General features: G+C 47.7%; 1 long non-coding RNA gene across 1 annotated transcript; it reads left to right on the plus strand.

Moving 5' to 3' along the window:
- Positions 1-427: 427 nt before the first annotated feature.
- Positions 428-13,035, plus strand: LOC144166108 (uncharacterized). The gene is made up of 4 exons (XR_013321575.1): positions 428-523; positions 3,757-3,824; positions 5,216-5,305; positions 12,896-13,035. It is a non-coding gene; the product is annotated as an uncharacterized LOC144166108 (long non-coding RNA).
- The last annotated feature ends 5,947 nt before the right edge of the window (positions 13,036-18,982 follow it).

The following is an 18,982-nucleotide window of genomic DNA, read 5'->3' on the forward strand; positions in this document are numbered from 1 at the left end:
TATTTAATAAATTCCTTACACTTTGCTTTGTTGTTTGACATCATATATGTATACATGGACAGCGCGGAGACGGTGTGGTGAAGGTAAACCACGGCATCACTTTATTTTTAAAAAAAGCAGCTGAGGAAAGGACTCATTTAAATGTGTTGTGTCATATCATCAAAATACTTGCCTCCTTATCACCGCACCCGCGCGCAAGTATTCACACACGTGGACGGGATAACGGTCCCTCAGCACCTATTCACGAAGTGGCAGGCACTGCGCGGGTTTTCCCTCGGGTGGGCGACTTACACCTCAAGCGACAAAGAGCGGCACGTATTTCCCCGGCTTATCCGTGGAGTTATGATACTGCGATAAGCGAGGCGCTGAATTATTTAAGAGTTACAGGGGCGCAGACTCGCGCTGCTCAGTCGGTAATTGTGGTCCATGCACTGACCTCGAGTAAAGCCTGCAGTGATGAGAGCTTGGGTGATTTGTCTCGTCCTCTTCGGAGTGTGCGCTCACTTGGCTAGTGCTGCGACGAGTGAGTGCTGTGTACCTTATTATTCCTGCAAACAGCACCGCCTTTTTTTTGTACTGAAGGAGTTCTCGACTTTGTCTTGGTAAAGTCGTAATGATTTTTTGTGCGCTTCTTTTGCGTTGTTATAAATATTAAATCAGTAAGCGATGGGTCATTGGTACGCAACCTGAAAGATAGGTTCAATTGTCTTCCTACTGTTTAAAACAATAATACCGCTCGAAGTATAGCTCTAATTATTGTATGCCACAGCCTTCCTACAAGCACAAAACCTGGCCATCTGCAGTTTTACTTTGGGGGGACTTTTCGTATCGCAAGAATTAACTTCATTTTCCCGGAGCACACGTTACGCGTTGAGACAAACTTAAATACGGCTCTATTGTCACGCTGCGGACTACACAGTTTGTTCTAAGTTTGTAGCGTTGTGCAACGCGGGCTGTAGAGCTCCGATAAAAATGTTTATATCCACGAAGGTGCGCCTTAATTTAGTGCAGCGCCGAGGCATTTCTTTGTACTGATATAATTATGAATATTACAAAATTCTACCTCGACCTTCATGTCTTCATCTACGACAGTCATTGACTTTTAAGGTCAAATCCAGGACGGAGCACGATCTGTAAACAGATTGGCAGAGAATGGCTCATGTAGTAAGAAAAAGGAAATCACAAGAAATAACGGTGGAGCTGTTCGGAAACCTCAAAGCTTTTTCACGCGCCTATTTTTAAGTTTGAACAATACATATTTGTTCAAAAGAGCAGTAAATGTTCCCAAAACGATATTGCATTTGTTTTTGCATTTGGTTCTAACCGAGGCTACCACCTTGTATCCCCTTTTTCTGACTCGAGAGGCACCCCATCGAGGGTTGTTGCGAGGGGCACCCCACCCATTTCAGAACACAGCGTTTGTTGAGTGTTTTTATTAGCGATGTTTCTTAAAATGTAGGTACGCTCACCAGTGTAACGCGTGTTGCTAATGAACCATGAACCGCAGTCTTCAGTGGACGGCCGTGTTTTGATAGCCCAGCACTTAAGTCAGGTCACAAGAAAGGAAACAATGTTTGATAGCGCTCACAAGCTACTTTTTTATTGTTAGCAACGCGTGAGCGGGTTACATGCATATTAAAAAATTACCTGCGTTTACATGCCCCCAGAGCTCCTGTAGCTGGTATGCTGTTTAAGCCCAAATTACTTTTTTAAGTTTTTCTTTCGTTTAACAGTCGTAAAGTTGACTATCGGCACCCAAAAGATTCGACATTTGGTCGTGTTTGTGATGCATGAATAGAAACCTATAGCCTTTGGTGATGAATAAGGGGCGCAAACAGTTTGCTGAGTAGAGTGACCGCGTTATTTATTTCACAAAAGTTCTACAGGGCGGGCGGACAGTTAGCACTCGTCCTGTTTTCGTCCTTCTCAGTTGTTAGTCGCTTTTATTCCCTTTCTTGGCACTCCAATGCAAACACTGTCAAACATCCATCGCGTCTTATTTCCAAATAGAGATCGTCAACCATTCCTGTAATACTTTTATAGGATCATTCAATACAGCACTTACAATAAAAGTACGAGTAACTGGAGGAAGGTCTTCCTTTTGGGTTATCAGTATCTGAGAGCAAAAATCTCCGCAAAGTGACAGTGTTTTCGAAACCCCGCGCAAGTGTTCATCGGGCCCCGCTTGCGAGGATTCCGAGTGGTAGTTTCGCTAAAATCGGGAAAACTCGCTAAAATCGGGAAAACAGTTTAGTTTCCCGGCCTGTGTAACACATAAGTCGGCGTAATAAAAATTCATATTCAATCATACTTTCACTAACCTGTTATGAAATCGTGAACGGCATGCAATGCCCAGCTACCATGATGGGTAGCGTAAGTGGGATGTCCAGCCACCTCGCTGAAGTTTTGTGAAAGAAAGGACGCAGTCACTCTTGTCAGCGAACCATATGTGCTCCCCTTAGTCATCACCAAAGATTGGAGAGTTTGGAAACCGAAGACGCCACAACGCAGCCAGCATGTGTATTTCGGTGTCACATGTTTTGACAAACATCTGATAAATGGGTGGCAATGGTAGGGAACGAAAATAAGTCATTCTAAGTGTATGTACCACGCGAAAATCTCAGAGAGACCCCACATTTAATTACATGCTGGGATTTTGCTTACATGCTGTGAGAACAGAGAGAATGGGCTTACATGCTGTGGTGGCGAAATCCTGTCCATTCTTATTGACAACATCTTGACTGCTGGTTCTTATCTGCGTCTGTTTCTCCCCTTTAGGTATTTTGTCTTTGATGCAAATTACCTAGACCGCCTTCTTTTCTGGTACACCGTTTATGTCTTTTTCTTCGATTTCGTTTCTTCGTCTTTCGGCACGAATTACGTCAGCAATCAGACTGGCACATGCCACAGCTTCCATGGAATCATGGATTTGCGCGGATGGTCTGCACCTGTTCTACTCACGTGCGCTCACGTTCAGGAGTCGAGCGGCACGTACTATTCTACAGCTTTCACGTTTCTGACCCATAGTTTTGTGAATTTTGTGAAGCGAATCAAATCATATTTTTTCAACATTGTTCTTCGAGATATGTATTGGAAGCACGGACAAAATGCCCCCACAAGATCAACTCGACCGAGTCCGTACTCACTCACTGGCTAAGCGGGCACACTGCCCCTCGAATCTCCCGATTCCTAAACAACGCCTAGAGTTTCTTTGTGCTCCGAAAAAAGGAACAACAACGACAACAACCCTACCAATCTGCCGAGATGGAGTAATTGATAAAGTACTATGAAGCTACTGCAAAGACCAGCGTTTAAAGGGACCCTGCAGCGCTTTTTTTCACCTTTTTCCGACATCCTGAGTGCTTGAAGAATGGAGTCAACCAACCCATCTAGTACTTAGATTACGGGGTCGCAAAGTAGCTCAGCCAAGAATCACTGCTCTAGGCCAATCCCACAGAAACATGCTCGAAATATTTTTCTCTCTTTCCCGGTCCTCGCATTCTTCGACCGCTTCAATTACGTCATTAGAGCGGTGTAGCGGCTATTGGCTGGCTTTTCTTCAGTTGCAGCAAGGTACGCACTCAACAGCCACGTTAAAAAGAAATCCACAAAAGCAAAGCAGAAACGCAAGGCGTACCTGCTGTGACCAGCAAATCCCGCAGTACAGTTCTATGCTGCCTATTTGAATCTATGCTATTTCGACACATATAAAGAGGGCGCATCACCTTTATATATGCCTTCGTTGCTTCGTTACAGCATCAAACCCACAGCGTAAAAGACGACCGGTGGACCCCAACTGCGAAAGAAAGTTTCCAGCTGAATTGGTGAGAGAAAAGTTGCTGTTGGAACAATGTACCAAGAGCTTAAAACTCTTCCCTTGTATCAGCCGCTCTCATGGCGTTCTATTCCTCACGGAAACATGTCTTTTTTTTTTCATTTTACTCCGAAGGAGTATATGTCTAACCTCCCCACAATTTTCATTCCCGTGAAGCCGCCTTACTCGGTGCCGCTCTGGCACTCCTCCTCGCCACCGCTGACTTCCATCACATCTGGGGCGGTATTCTCGAGTTTTGTCCCTTTTGCGTCCCTTTAAAAAGTGTCCTTTTTGGCAATCCCTGATTGGCTAAAAGCAAACAACCGGAAGTGACGTAACGCAAGCGCGGCAAACCTACTTCCAGCGCTCACTTGAGTACGTCACGAGGAAGGGGCGCAAAAGGGACGTTTTCAAAAGGGACAGTTACGAGAATACCGCCCCTGTTATTACCCTCACCAACACCCATGCATCTTTCACAAGTTGTGCAATAGGCTGACAAGGGCGGTAGCGCCGTTATCAGATGATTGCGGAGGATACACAGAAGCGCAAACGGGCGTAAAACGACTGAAAGCCGCCGCCGCCGTTGCCGCCTCAAAGTCCACCTCGCACACTAGGGGCGAATGCCTCCCAGTTTAGAGCCAGTAGCCTGGTTGGAACGCTGACATGAGCCCATATTCCTACTTCAGCTTGAAAGACTTTCCGAGCCACATCTTTTCAGCATCTCACGCCTAATTGTGTGCGCCCATCACCGGTTGACACTTAATGCGGGCACGGGTTAGGTGTAGAAGGAGTGGCTAATGCACGCACAGCTGCGCTTCATGCCACTACCGATAACATGCCAGTTGTGCTTGTGGGAGAAATAAACATGGCAGACTCATCGCTCAATGCGCCCTGTCAGCTGTCCTCCCTAATCGAGCGGTTTGCCTCAAGGGTTGGTGTGTTACGCAGACAATAACATGCCTACGACGGGAGGGGGGCAAGGGACTGTGACGTTTGTGCACTTGAATAAACCTCGAGGCATTCCAGGTTTAACTCGCTATGGGACGGACGCATGTCGTTCGCTTGGAGGAAGAGCGGAAATTGAAGAAGCATCGGCCAGAACAGAAACTCGAATAGGCGCGAAAACAACGGAAACTCCCTGCCGTCGTTGCCTGCTTGAGTTCCAGCTCATCGAGTAGCTGCGAATCCCTCCCAGATGAACAGCAAATTCGCTGCTTCGAACGCTGAAGTGCCCCACTATTACTTGTGCAGCTTAAAGGGCTTTCAGAGTGACATTTTCGACGTTTCTTTCACTTCTAAGCTCGCGCACATAACCAGTTTCTGGGGATGAACAGCACGCTGTGCTGGCGGGAGGTTTAAACGTGGAGTTTTCATGTCAATCCATCATTTTCCATCCGACAGAGGAAGTCTACCACGAAAGCCAAGTGCAAGTATGTTTGCAAAGGATGGCCAGTCCGCATCGGCATTGCAGAGGACGGCACCTTCTGCCATGTGAGTTGGCAGCCTTTTCTAACTTGCCTATCTTATTGAAGACAGCAGGGACAGCAAAACTAAAAAGGAGGGAATACCCCTGGCAGAGCCATGGTACAAACAAATGGTCAGTTTTCGAGCCCACAGTATGTGTGCACTGCCACCCGTGAATGAAACATTAATATGAATGACAGCGTGGGTGATACATGTGGAAAGATTTAAAACAGGCTGGCAAAAACGTTTTGTAAAGGGGGATGCAACATGCATAAGTCATGGTTTTTATTTCCGTTTGTTCACAGCTCTTCATAACACTGAGCAGGAACCAAGCTCTGGAGTTTTATGAACTTGAGCTGCTTTCTTATTCAGACAAACATTGTTTCCTGGCTTCGCATAGGCTCACACCAGCCGCCGCGGGAGAATTTAGCAAACTTTCAAAACAGTATTTATTAACTCGGTTTACTTAGGCGGTGGAAGGAATACCTGCAGGATCTTGACGCAATCGCGTAGACGAAACACTGTCGCATAACTTTGTGTCCCGTTGTGTCCGCAACAAACCCGTGTAACACCTTATCACACTGCTTTTGACCAACAGCGTATCGCTTTGTCTCCTTAGCACAAACGTTTTACAGTCCTTTGAGTGATCTCAGTTTTTTTGGTCCGTCTCTCATAGGATGTCGAACGAAGGCGCAACAATACCACCGGTACAGCGTTGGCACAAATGCTGTCAATTGTCTGTCGGGCCGCACACACGACCACAAAATAATTAATGTGAATTGATTCCACGAAAAGGCAGATGTAAATCCCATGACACACTTAGCCACCATGTAAGTAGCACTGCGCAGGGACTCAATTCGTGCGTCATTATTTTCAATGACACGCTGGTACGTAGATCTCTTGTCTGAGCGTGGCATTTTTTGACCAAAAATCTTTTGCTACCTACCCTTAACACGTTTATCGTTAAACTTTAGGAAATTTTTATGCATCTATGTAAGACTTCCTAGAGCTTAGGCTCATGCCCTGGATGTGTTCCATGCACCCGCTAGGTAACGTTTCCGGCAGCAGGCAATGTGCATGCTGAGATACCCAGGTTCTCGGGCACTGATTACGGCAGTCGGAGTTGCGGCCCGAATGATCAATCCAAATCGAATATTCATGAGGGGCGCGCTGTAGTAGCCGCGGTGCACTAGGGTCAATTGTGGTCACGTGGTGCTGCAGTGTACTTGAACATTTTACTTTTACAATGAGCTACTGAACTCTTTCCACACTCCAACTCTGATCATGCGTTTTTTCTTTTTTATATTTTTCTTCTTTCTTTCTTTCCTTCTTGCTTTTCTATTCCTTTTTTCTCACTCGTTTCATTTTTCACCTGACTAGGCCCTTTGCTGGACAAACCTCGTCAGTATCATTAAACTGCATTCTCTATCGCGCGGTACTGCTTCTTGGCCTCGCTCACGCAGGAGTTGTGGGGCGCCGACGGCGAGTCTCACAGCATAGCCGCACCAACTTTTGCTTTAAAAAACGATTGTATAAATTGTCAAACTTCAAATTGAAACTCCAAGGAACGGATAGTCAGCGCGTGAAACCGTTTGCACCACAAGTGCATAAACTGAATGCCGAAATAGAATGGTTAAAATTTTATCTGATCACTCAGTCTCAGACGCGCGTGATATCAGTTTTCTAGCTCACTGAATCCGCGGTTAGTGTATTCTGCAATTGGATCTCGGTTACCGTCACAGCACACACTATAACTAATGGCAAAATAGCAATTCCACAGAGATTGTTCTTCAGATTGTTCTCCGTAGCAGTTTACGACCAAATGCGCAGGGCTGGCACTGATAAAGGCATGCCGTAATAGTCGAAAAAAGTGGACGCAAACGATATTGCCCGTGGATGTTCGCGCTTTTCATAATTCATCATAGAAGCAATGTTAGAAACAAAACAATATATCGTAGTCTACTGTATCAATACTTTTAGACGTGCTTCTCTAGGCCAGAGTAACCAGCCTCCAGAAAAATTGGCTTTGTCTTCATAATATTGGCGTGCATTCCAAAATCAGTACTGTGAATATATTTATTTGCTCGTTTCACTGAACCACGTTTATAGTTTTCTCTGTATGTTTCCATGAATCCTACCAGCCCCGATCTTCGGCAGGTACTAGGAGAAAACTGCTTAGTTCTTTGTACAATATGACCTGCTCTAAGAGGGAACACGTAGGCGCGTGGCTGGCGGTCCACGGAGCGCTAATTACCGGCAAGACTTGTAAACGCGGCGCATGCGCGTAGACTCGTAAGGGCGGTGCGTGGCCTGCGGCGGCTGCTACTTCTCCGCCTTTGCGCTCGGCAAGGGCTGCTGTATTTCCTTATAGTATGTGCCCTGTTTGGCCACCACACGCCCTGTTGTTCGTCCGATACTGAGCAGGCAAGAGTGTTGAAAATTAAAGCAGTTTCACTCAGTGTGAAAGTTGTCGGAAGGGCAGAGCAGTGATTAATTCTCACGAGGGGCTGTGGTGCCTTTATCCGCTCACTGCTACCGCTGGTCCCCTCCCATCACGCTGTTCCCCTCCCTGTCCCACTCCTCTCTTGATGAATTGAACGGATGTTTCGTCCAATGCAAATCAAATTTACCGACTTCGCAGGGCTAGCGCGCTCTCTGCCTGGAACAGCATGAGTTAGAGTTCTGTTCTTTTTGTGCTTGCTTTCTTCTCGCACGTGCGCTCCAAACTGCGCAGTAAGGCACCGGCACGTACGTGCCGGTGCCTTACTGCGCAGTTTGATACGCGTCGTTTTTGGCGGCCAGTTTTTTCGCTTACTGTCATAAAAACCAACCAAACGGGCGTTCCTAACAGAATGGACGCGGGGCTGCCAGTTATTTACACAGATTTTGCCTCAAATGTACCTGCAGTTTTCTTTGCGCTAAACAACGGGGAAATATACGACAAGCGACAGCGGTTGAGGAGTTTTTTTCGAACCGTTATGACTATATAAACCGCTTTCTTTTTGAAGCCTCTATTTGGGTCCGTTAGGCCACCCCGCCGTGGAGCTCTGCTTGGGTGCGTTACGTCGCTACGCCGCCTGATTGCGTCGGTGGCGACACAGCGTGACAGCAAACGAGCTACGACGACAATGCGGGACTCCAAAGTGCTCTGCACTTAACAAAGCCCCCAACTTTTGCAGCCACGTTATCGAGTCACATGTTTTAAGTCGAAGCACTTTAGTGGCCCAGCTTGTCAAAGTATAGCTCGTCCGCGGTCATGGTATCCAGCCACCGTAGTCACGCGGCGTCAGGCACCCAAACAGAGGCTTCGAAAAATACCCGCTTGCTCCTCGATTCAGCCTTCCAACCAAAAGTTAAGAGCATACTTGAATAAGAGGTTTAAATAGGCCGACCCGTTCAGAACTCCAGGAACCGCTGACAATGGTCATTTAGCGCTATTTAGCGCGAAGAAAGCTGCAGATGTATTTGAGGCATACTGTATGTGTACTTAAGTGGCAGTCCCCGCGTGCATTTAGCTAGGTATGCTCGTCGGGATGGTTTTTACGATAGTAAGCGAAGAACGTGGGCGTGGAACAAAAAAAAACGAGTTTAGCACGACGCAGAAAAGCTCCAGCCCGTGCGAGATAAAAGCAAGCACAAAAGGTTGGCACTAGTGGTGGTCGTTTATTTAGAAAGGGGGCAATAGAAAATAACCGGGAATATTTTGGAAATAAACGGGGAGCGCCACAGTCAATGCCCCGAGCTAAGGCCGCGGCGTCGGTCCGCACTGACGAAGCTACGCGGAGATGGCTAGGTGATGCTCCAGCCAGCAACAGGCCAGCCGCCAGCTGCAGCAGCCTCGCCCCTCTGCCCGCCAAACGACACAGCTCGCGTAGAGTGTACTTCACTCCAGCTCGCGCACTAAAGGTGCAACGCTGGAGAGACAGCAGAGCTGGCGGCCCCTCTCCCTTCGTCAGAGACCGAGCTGTTGCCCCTTCACATTTATTTCCGAACCTGCGGCTGAAAGTTCTCCATGACGGGCGAGCCCGGATCGTTTCGTCCGCAGGCTTTCACATCTCTCCTAAAGTTGGCAACGTTAGCGTGCGCTAGAACCCGCGGCCAAGCCCAAAGACAACGCCCGCGCTACAAAGCCAAAAGAAATGCGGCGTGCCCGGAACGCGACGATAGCTCGACCAGATAGGCGATGGCTTCATAACCCGGGGGACCCAGGTTCAATTCCGACCACGGGAGCGTTGTTTTAACGTGCATCATTCTTTGCTGAGTAACTCCACAGCCAGGATCGTCTAACGCCCTGCATTTCCACAAAATTGCAGGTATCGTGGAAGTTCCACGTGTAATCTTTACAATAACGTTAATGCATATGGTTGGTCGAACTAAATTTTGAAAATATAAAAAACAAGAAAAGTATTTTAAATACGGAAATTCGCGAACCGTGTAACACCCTGCATTTCCAAAATAGTGCCTGTTGACACTTTCGATGCCGAAGAAGACGCAGGCATCGAGATCAACAGACGGGTACCTTGGAAGAAGAAGACGACGACTAGGAGATGCGACAAGATGGCTGTAAATAATGTAAATATATCTGCTTTCTATCGACGACGGCCTCCTCCATTGCCTGTCTGGACGTTTTCTACATGGTGCCTATTTCGAGAAAGCTCCACCCATAATCGTTGTAACAGCGTAAATGGAGATAATTGGTGGAACGAAATTTTGAAAAACTAAAATTGGCAATATATTTTTAAAATGGGGAAAATGGCAAAGCGTGTTACACTCTGCATTTCCACAATAATGCAAATTTCGTGGAATTAATACCTCTGGTCGTTATAGTAGCGTGAATGGGGGCAAATTGGTCGTAAAGAATATGGAAAAACTAAAAACAAGAAAATTTTCAGAAAATGAGGAAAATGGCCAACCGTATAAAGCCCTTCATTTTCAAAAAATGCATATTTTGCGCAAGTAACACCTGTAATAGTTTTCATAGTGTAAATGGAGATAATTGGTCGGACAAAATTTAGAAGAAGTTTTCATAGTGTAAATGGAGATAATTGGTCGGACAAAATTTAGAAGAAGTTTTCATAGTGTAAATGGAGATAATTGGTCGGACAAAATTTAGAAAAACCCAGAAAATTAGCTATAGAGAAGTCCCACTCAAGACAAGCGACCGAAGAATGCTACGCATTAGTAGACAATTCTCCGAATTTCTGCACATTTTTTTTCTTCGCAATTGGCTGCAGATGTTATTGTTCCCCGGCGCTGCTAAACCCGCACCCCTTGGTTCTTTGGGGTGGCGCAGTGGTTAGGTTGCCGGTTGCACGGGGTAAAAGTCCTGGGTTCGATTTCCGGTACCCCCCAACCGTCATTTTTTGCTTGGGGCGCGAGCACTCCCAACACCTACTCGTGGGCGTCTTGCTTCCTGGCCACTTTCCCTCACACTTCGAGGTTTTTTGGGGTGACGGAAGGATATTGCTCGGCCTAAACAGATCCGCTGTTAAAAGAACGAAACTCCTGCTCGTTCTGTTCCAGGTAAAGCAAGAAAAAGATGAATAAAAGGATGCGAGCTGTCCCAGGAGCAGGCGCGCGGGCACTGCGAAGGCGGGAAAATTTAAATGAATTGAACAAATAAACCTCTGTTCAATTCATCAAGAGAGGTGGCAAAGAGCAGAGAACGGCGCCACATCTCCTCTGGCGAATGACTGCTCCGCACATGACAGCTTTCATGTTGAGTGGAACTGCTATACCTTTTTTCCCTTAATTACTCGCCCCATCTGGCCACTTTGATAACAGCAAAACCAACTGATCCTTAATGCAGCAACCTGTACCAAGCTTGCTTTTTCAAGCATGATATGTTGGCCAATTCAACTAGCGGAAGGCAGATTTGTTGCCAGTTTCTTCGCCCTACGAGAAAAAAAGGCTGCATACCTGCTCCTCTCGTTGCAAATGTCGGCGAAATACGATAGTCGACTGGCGCCCCTGGCAAGTAAATGCCTCCCTTCTCTTTCCCGCTCACCTCTCATGCTGGTTCTTCCAAGATAACATGCTCGAGGTTTGCTCAAGTCAATTTAAATTTACCGCATTCCACTGCTCCAAGTCGGGTGCCTCGATGCCAGCGCCGCCGTACGGCGAAGACGCGCGTGAATCGAGGGACCCTACTACAACGTTTATAGAACCACGCTGCCCTACTCCACGAGCGTTCCAAGCGGAACGTGGAACCTATCTAGTGGAGCCTTTCGTTACTGTGGACGTTTTATTTTTTAATTGCCGTCAGGTAGCGCGGGCAACAGCAGGCGACAGTTTTCGGCAGCTGATGTAGTATTTCATTTGCAATCGCAAAAACCATTCATCCGTAGATTTTTCAATAAAGAACGCAGCAAATATCACTCATGTATTGATTTTCTGTCGTATATTTGTGTAATGTTTTGTTGTTGTTGAACATTGTTGACAAGTACGAACATTAACACCGGACTTAGACGTTTAGATTTGGCTGTGGGTTTATAAGACTATTGCGCAGTTCCTGTTTCACTTTGGCCGGGTGGTAGAATCGAGTGACAGACAGACAGACAGACAGACCAAAATTTCTTCGTTTAAGTAGCCCAAGAAACAATCGTGTTTAAAACCATGGAGGCCCATTCACACTTCTCGCTAGAGCAGCCAAAGCGACAGAGGCGACGCGGTTTTTATCACCTTTGTCTCTCGGCATCGCTCTCGCCGCGCGAGAAGAGCGATTGGTCTCGACTCTCGACCAATTTTTGCCGCCACCGTCGCACCGTCCCTCTCGACGCGGAAGGAGAAGGCGAGAGCTCCTGACGTCACATACTGCCTTAGAACCTGGATACTGGGCGATGTAAAAACCGAAACTCCCGTAAAGTGACGTACCAAGCGAGAGGCAATAACAATAGAAGCAAAAAAAGTCGTCGCCGTCGAACGTACGACGTGCAAATGTGAACATCGAGTGTGGCGGTCGCTGCAGTTTAATCGCTTGACACGTAACGACGGGCATGCACGCACCGGCCGTAATACTTGATGCGCATGTTTCGCGTTTACAAATCTCGCCGGCAGTTCCCGCTCAGTGGGCCCTTGGCCACGCGCTCACGTGTTCTCTCTAAGAGTGAACCGCTCCGTATATTTCGGAGATCTTGGGCACTGCCGTTGTCTCACTTCAAATAAAACGAAATGGACTGTTTTTTTTTTTCCTTTTGTTACAAATGATGACCAGCCACAAGAAGCTGCTGTCTCAAGCATCTTGATGGCTGGCCCGGTACTGGCAGCACTTATTTACGCACACATAAACAGAAAATTAAACTTATACATACATGCATGCGCTCACGTAGTATACAGTCCTATTTGTGTAACAGATTAAAACATACACTCATCAAAAACAACGCATGCAATTGAGCTCGCACGATCACAAAAACAAGATCCCCGTTATCAGCCTGTCCGTGATAGCATAACAGGTCCCCTCCCTCCAACTTCGTCAGGTACATTTATAAATATCAATTGAACTAACAAACTATGAAAGCGTATCATAGAAACAAATTGTGAAATCGGTTTTTATAAACGAGCGATTTTTACGAACGAGCGATATAAACGAACACTTCTTACGAAACATCTCAATTGCAGCGCCGCGGAAAAGACCGGAGACCAGGCATCTGCGTCGGTGGCACATGTGTCAATCCAAACACCTCTCCCTCTCTCAACGTGCATCCTGAGCCTACCGAAAGGACAACTGGTACGGTATCATTCGGAATCCCATCATCAATAGTTTCAATGTTCACTCGTAGGGCTACACAAAAATAAAAGTACCTTTTTTACTTACTTACGGCGTTGTGAGCATCACCTTTGGTGTGGGTGCCTTGATTTCGTGGTTTTAACGCACACAGGCATTCATACACACACCCTCAACATCCCTCCAACACGCTCCAGAAGGATTTTGACGCCCTTTCCCCAAAAAATGGAAATTCTTAATAAACCCCTGAACGCGCAACCATGGTATTGCACGCAACGATCAACTCGACATGCTGCAAGTGGTGGGAATGCAATGTGCTGCCGTACACAGGGTCACAGATAAGATTTTTAGTAAAAGAAAGCTGATACTGTGTTTCGGAAGAAAAGTAAAAAACTGGCCTAGTCATTTATATACTCACATGATAATACTTTTATACTATAATTAAACATAATTGCATACTTAAATATTGAGAGGTGGGTCATTCAGAACAACAAGCTGTGGGGAGGGAGGATTGAATTACTGTAGAGAGAGAGAGAGAGAGAGAGAGAGAGAGAGAGAGAGAGAAGGCTCTTTAATGTAAACTGGTGAGGTCAGCCCTGCTAGGGACAAGGCTTGCTACACCAGATGGTGGGTGACTACGTTGATGAGTGGTTACAGCAGGAGGAAGACAAACAAGAAGCGTTGAAAAAAAAAGGAAAGTAAAAACAAGAGAAATCTGCCAGCAGAGTCCGGACATAAAAATACAATTGAAAAGAGAATCGTTAATGTAAACACTAAACAAAACGAAAAGTAAACGACGCGAAAAAAAAAAGAGTTACATCAACCCAATAAAAATAAATAGATGAACGCCAGTGACACCAACACAAGCAAAGTAAAGAGATGAACGCCACAGTGCGAAAGAGTAGATATCACGACACACTCGCTCTGTCTGCTATCTAGAGAAATTTGTCTAGTTCAGTGTCTCGTAAAAACTGGAGTAGAACTTTTGTACCTAAGGTACTGTCAGCAGTATTGGCCCAGGGCCCAAGCAAATGACGAAGTTCCAGACTGCTTCCATGGCGTACACGAGAGAGGGAGGTCGCTGCAGTTTTCCGCGCAGCAGCGAATCGAGGGCAGACACACAGCAAGTGATCGATAGTCTCACGCACAGCGCAGGTCCGGCACAGAGGGGAATCGTCCGTCCCAACCTATCTTGAACTTAAAACTTCGAGTAAATGCTACATTCAGGCGTAGTCGGTGCAACACCCCTTCACACCGCTTGTTGATGCCGCGTGGAAAGCGGAACTTGCAGTGCGGGTCAATAGCCTGCAGTGGTAGATACCTGCGGTGAGGGTCCTCCCACTCCGACATTTGTGCAGTCCATCCATTTTCGAGGATAAGGGCGTTGCTGTCCTCTCGGGAGAAAGGAAGCTGGGTCGTACTGCTCATAAAGTGGCCTGCGCTGGCGGCTGCATTAGATCTAATATTGCCTTGTATGCCCGAGTGACCAGGCAGCCACTGAAGATAGATGTTATGACCCTCGCGCACTGCCATTGTGTGAATTTCGCCAATTTCACATACAAGCTGACTGTGGTTGTTGTGAATATTTCGGAGGGCTTGTAAGGCGCTGCGAGAGTCGAGGAATATTACCCATTGCTGGGAATGATGTCCGCTGATGTAGTGAAGAGCAGCTCTTACAGCTGCCAGTTCGGTAGCAGTCGAGGATGTTTCGTGGCTGAGTTTTCTTTGGATAGTACACCGGGCAGCTGGGATCCACACGCCGATGGCGGATGAGCCCGGGCGAACCGAGCCATCTGCATAAACATGTGTGTAGCCTTTGTAGGTACTGTAGATATACTCGAGTGTGAAGAACTTGAGCGCGGCCGCGGGCATGGCGGACTTTTTGCTGATTCCGGGTATTGTTGTGCAAATTTTCCATGGCGCCAGTATCCACGGTGCTACTATCGACTTTTGAGGTCTTTGAAAATTCGCTGGAAGCAGGTGTCTAACATGCTGTGCTGAGATGTCTGCCAAAGGATGCGTGTGACATCGAGTCAAATGGCGCAAAGACGTTCGAAGGACCTCTTGGCGTTGTAGCACTGTGGCGGAAAAGCACCGAACTTCGCACAGAGTTCCAACCGTCGATGTGCATTTAGGCAGACCCAGCAGGTGCGCATTGCTTTTGCCAACACTGAGTCTATGACCTTCAGGCTTGTAGGCGATAGCTGATGTAGGGCCGGCAGGCTGTAACGCAGGAGGCCGACAAAAAGGGCTTTATATAGGCAAAAAAGGGAGAATACAGGGCAGCCCCACGAATTTCCACCGAGCAAACGCAGAATGCGCACAAAACACAGAAGCCGCTCCTTCAGTCGCCGAATATGTGGGGCCCATGATATTGAGCGGTCAAACGTCACTCCATCCATCCTTTTTTTTATTAAAAAGGAATTTGCGCTGCTGAGCACGAGGTCACGAGTTCGATTCCCGGCCGCGGCGGCCGCTTTTCTGATAGAGGCGAAAAGCAAAAACGCCCGTGTGTACGAGATTTCGGCGCACGTTAAAGATCCCCAGGTGGTCAAAATTAATCCGGAGCCCTCCACTACGGCGCGCCTCATCGCCTGCGTTGCGTCGGCGCGTTAAACCCTACAATGAATCGATTAAAAAGAAAATAAAGATTTGATTTGATTTGATTTTAATTATGCAGTTTTACGGATGCGAACGCAGTAAATGAACCATTTCGATGGAAATAGCTGAAGGCGCGGAGAAAATGAAAGCAAATAAATAGAGTTACTAATAAAATAAAGAAAAACACTTTATGATGGCTGCCTCTTTGGGGACGCTGTAAGATAGTGAAGCGTTTATAGTGGCGGGAAGGGGGAGTGCCTCTAAACAGCAAGTAGGCGCTCTTCTGTTCGCACGTTCACAAAGCGGTAGCGCGTGGCACAAAATCGCGTGCCGCAATGCACAAGTTTCGCCCCTTCCAACTTAAAGGCAACAAAAGGGATAATCCCAAGAGATTGCATTATCGCTTTGCGGACTTTTATTGGTGGGTGTATGGGAATTTATTTTTCAGACTACAAGCAAAAAGTGGCGTATCCCACCCAACGCATAGGTTGGAATCGCCGTAACGCAAAGCTTTCATCGTGCATATGGGGGTAGAAATGAACTTGCGTGTGGTATTTTTTTACAGGAGTGTTATGTGCTTGACGTACTTGCTGATTTTTCAGAACAGTGAGCAGTGACGAGGGCGTCGAGAAATAGGGAACGTAACGAAAAACGTTTAACGTATCAGTCTGCCTGGCCAGCACGCCACCAGCTCCAGGCGCAGAGGAGGAGGAGGAGGAATCACTTTATTGAGCCTTAGGCTGGTTTACGGAAGCGGTGTGGCCGCCGGTTTGAGGCCGGCAGCGACGTTGGCAGCACGGGTGACCAGAAGTATCTGGACCTCTGGGTCCGAGCTGCCCAGCGCTCCCTCCCACTGCTCTTCATTAACTACGGGTGGAAAGGGGTCTTGAGGACAGGCCCACATGGAATGAACCAACGTGGCTAGGTCCCCGCAGAGTGGACAATTTGGCGATGGGAATTGCGAGGGGTGAATTCGGTGCAGAAGTGCTCGGCAGGCCAAAGAGTGCGTCTGCAGGAGTCGCCAGAACCGCTCCTGATCGTTGGTCAGCTCAGGGTGGGCAGGAGGGTATTGACGGCGAGCGAGGCGGTAATGCGCAGTGATATCATGGTACGTGATTAGGTGATCCCTGGCTGACCTGGCGCCGTGGTAGGGAACGAGGCTGGCACCGGCACGGATAGTAAGTCCTCGTGCTGTGTTGTGTGCTGCCTCATTTCCACCCAAGCCGGTGTGCGCCGGGGTCCAGACGATGTCTACCAGGGAGGTCGGGGGATTTTGAAGGAGAATTTTGGCCGCCACGGGCGATATGTACCCACGGGCGAAGTTTTGAATGGCCGCTTTCGAATCCGTGATTATAATTGTGGGTGACGGCCGAGTCGTTAGTGCGAGCGCTATTGCCGCCTCCTCTGCCGCTGCCGGGATAGTGGTGCGGACAGTTAGGGAGTTAGCAGGGGGGTCATTCGGGCTGTTAACTACTGCGAGGGCAAATGCGTCGAGGTGGCGGTATTCTGCCGCATCAACATATAGGATGTCGGGTTTAATGGGGAGTTTCTTGGTGAGCGCCCGCGCCCGTTGCTCCCTTCTACCTCTGTGGTAGGTGGGGTGCATGTTCCTCGGAATAGGACGGACACGGAGGCAGTCACGGATAGACCGCGGGATGGGGATAGCTAATTCAGAACAGACTGGGGCCCCGATATCAAGACGCATCAGTATATGTTGGCCAGTGGGAGTAGTTGAGAGACGACGGAGCTGATTGATTTGATGCGCCTCGACCAATTCTTGGGCGGTATTATGAACCCCGAGACGCTCAAATCTGGCAGTGGATGTACTCAGAGGAATTTGTAGCGCAGCTTTGTAGGCCTTTCTGATAAGACAGTTAATTTTGGTCATTTCTGCATTCGATACACGCAGGTATGGGAGAGAATATGTTACACGACTGATGATGAAGGCCTGGATAAGCCTGATTCTCTCCATCTCCTTAAGACCATGGTGACGTCCGGTAATTCGTCGGATGAGCCCAATTGTTTGATTAACATGGGAGCTTAACTGCGAGATATATTTAGTGTTACTACGATTATGCTGAATGACGAGACCGAGGACCTTGAGGGTGCGCACCTCTGGGATCAAATGTTCATTCAGGTAAATTTTGATGTCAGGAGAATTATGAGAGGTCGATTTGGCGGGTAAGAGGAGAAGCTCCGATTTTGCGGGAGAGCACTCCAGGCCCACCAAATGTGCTTCCTCATTCACGAGGCGTGCACCTTCCTGTAATGTTTCTTCAATGAGTGCATCGCTACCACCAGTGACCCACAGCGTAATATCGTCCGCGTATAGGCTATACGCCTCGAGCGCGGCCTGTAGGGGTGCCACTGAAATCCCCCTAGCGGCCCGTTTCGAAAGCAGGCGCGGGAGTCCGCGCCCCGCTCCCCAGTGCCGCCGCTGCTTTTGCGGCACGTTCACGACTGAGATTTACCGTTTGTGAGCGTTTGAAATTCATGTTTGTGTGTAGCAATCTGCTCGCAAATGGGGTGTGTTTACGAGAGTGTAAATGTTTCCGACGCGATCTTAGTGTGGTATTTTCGGTCTGTATAAGCGCCAGATATATGTCACAGGCCAGCGTCGCGGAATCGGCGTATGATGGAGCCGATTGTAGTTACACTGACCTGAATTTACTATCCGTGTCTCCGTAACCACCGGTTCCTCATATGTTCATGCTACGGCTATACACTACGATTTAAATCGGTTTTGTGCGCTTACATAATCAGCGGAGCACTCATACCTGACAGCACACCAGTTACGTTTGCCAATATTATACCTCAGATATTGATCACCACCATTTACAAGCCAGTCTGTGTTAATTTCGCAAATATTCAACAAAAGTACGATGGACAATGCATAATTATACTCGGGGATCAGCACACGACAGAGTCGTCTTGTCGTGAGGTGCGCGCCCGCAGACCTTCATCTGCTACATATATCCTCTGCGAGCAGCGCGGAGACGGGCTTACAATATAATCCGCGTCCGCGACTAAATGCTTCTTCGAAATATCGTCATGTGGCACAGGAAGCCTGCAGAATAAACCAGAAACTGAAATCACAGGGCCTTATCACATACCACACTCTTCCAACGACACATTTCATCGCTTGTTGAACAGCCTACCCTGTATACTTCCAAAAATGCGTCCGCCGTACGATCAGATCTTCGTTGAAGTAGAAAAACAAAAGGAAAGTGAACGCGAGATTTATGTGTGGTATTACTAAAACGTTCATTGCTTGATTCCGCTCCGCATTTGTACACGGCGTCCCCCTCCCCGCCCCCCCCCCCCTCCCCACTGATTTCTCGCGAAATAGCAGTGCATTTCGCGTATAGTTGGTCTAGTGA

The sequence above is a fragment of the Haemaphysalis longicornis genome, unplaced genomic scaffold, assembly GCF_048455015.1.
Source record: "Haemaphysalis longicornis isolate Haplotype H1 unplaced genomic scaffold, Haemaphysalis longicornis Haplotype H1 scaffold_16, whole genome shotgun sequence".
Lineage (NCBI taxonomy): Eukaryota > Metazoa > Arthropoda > Arachnida > Ixodida > Ixodidae > Haemaphysalis > Haemaphysalis longicornis.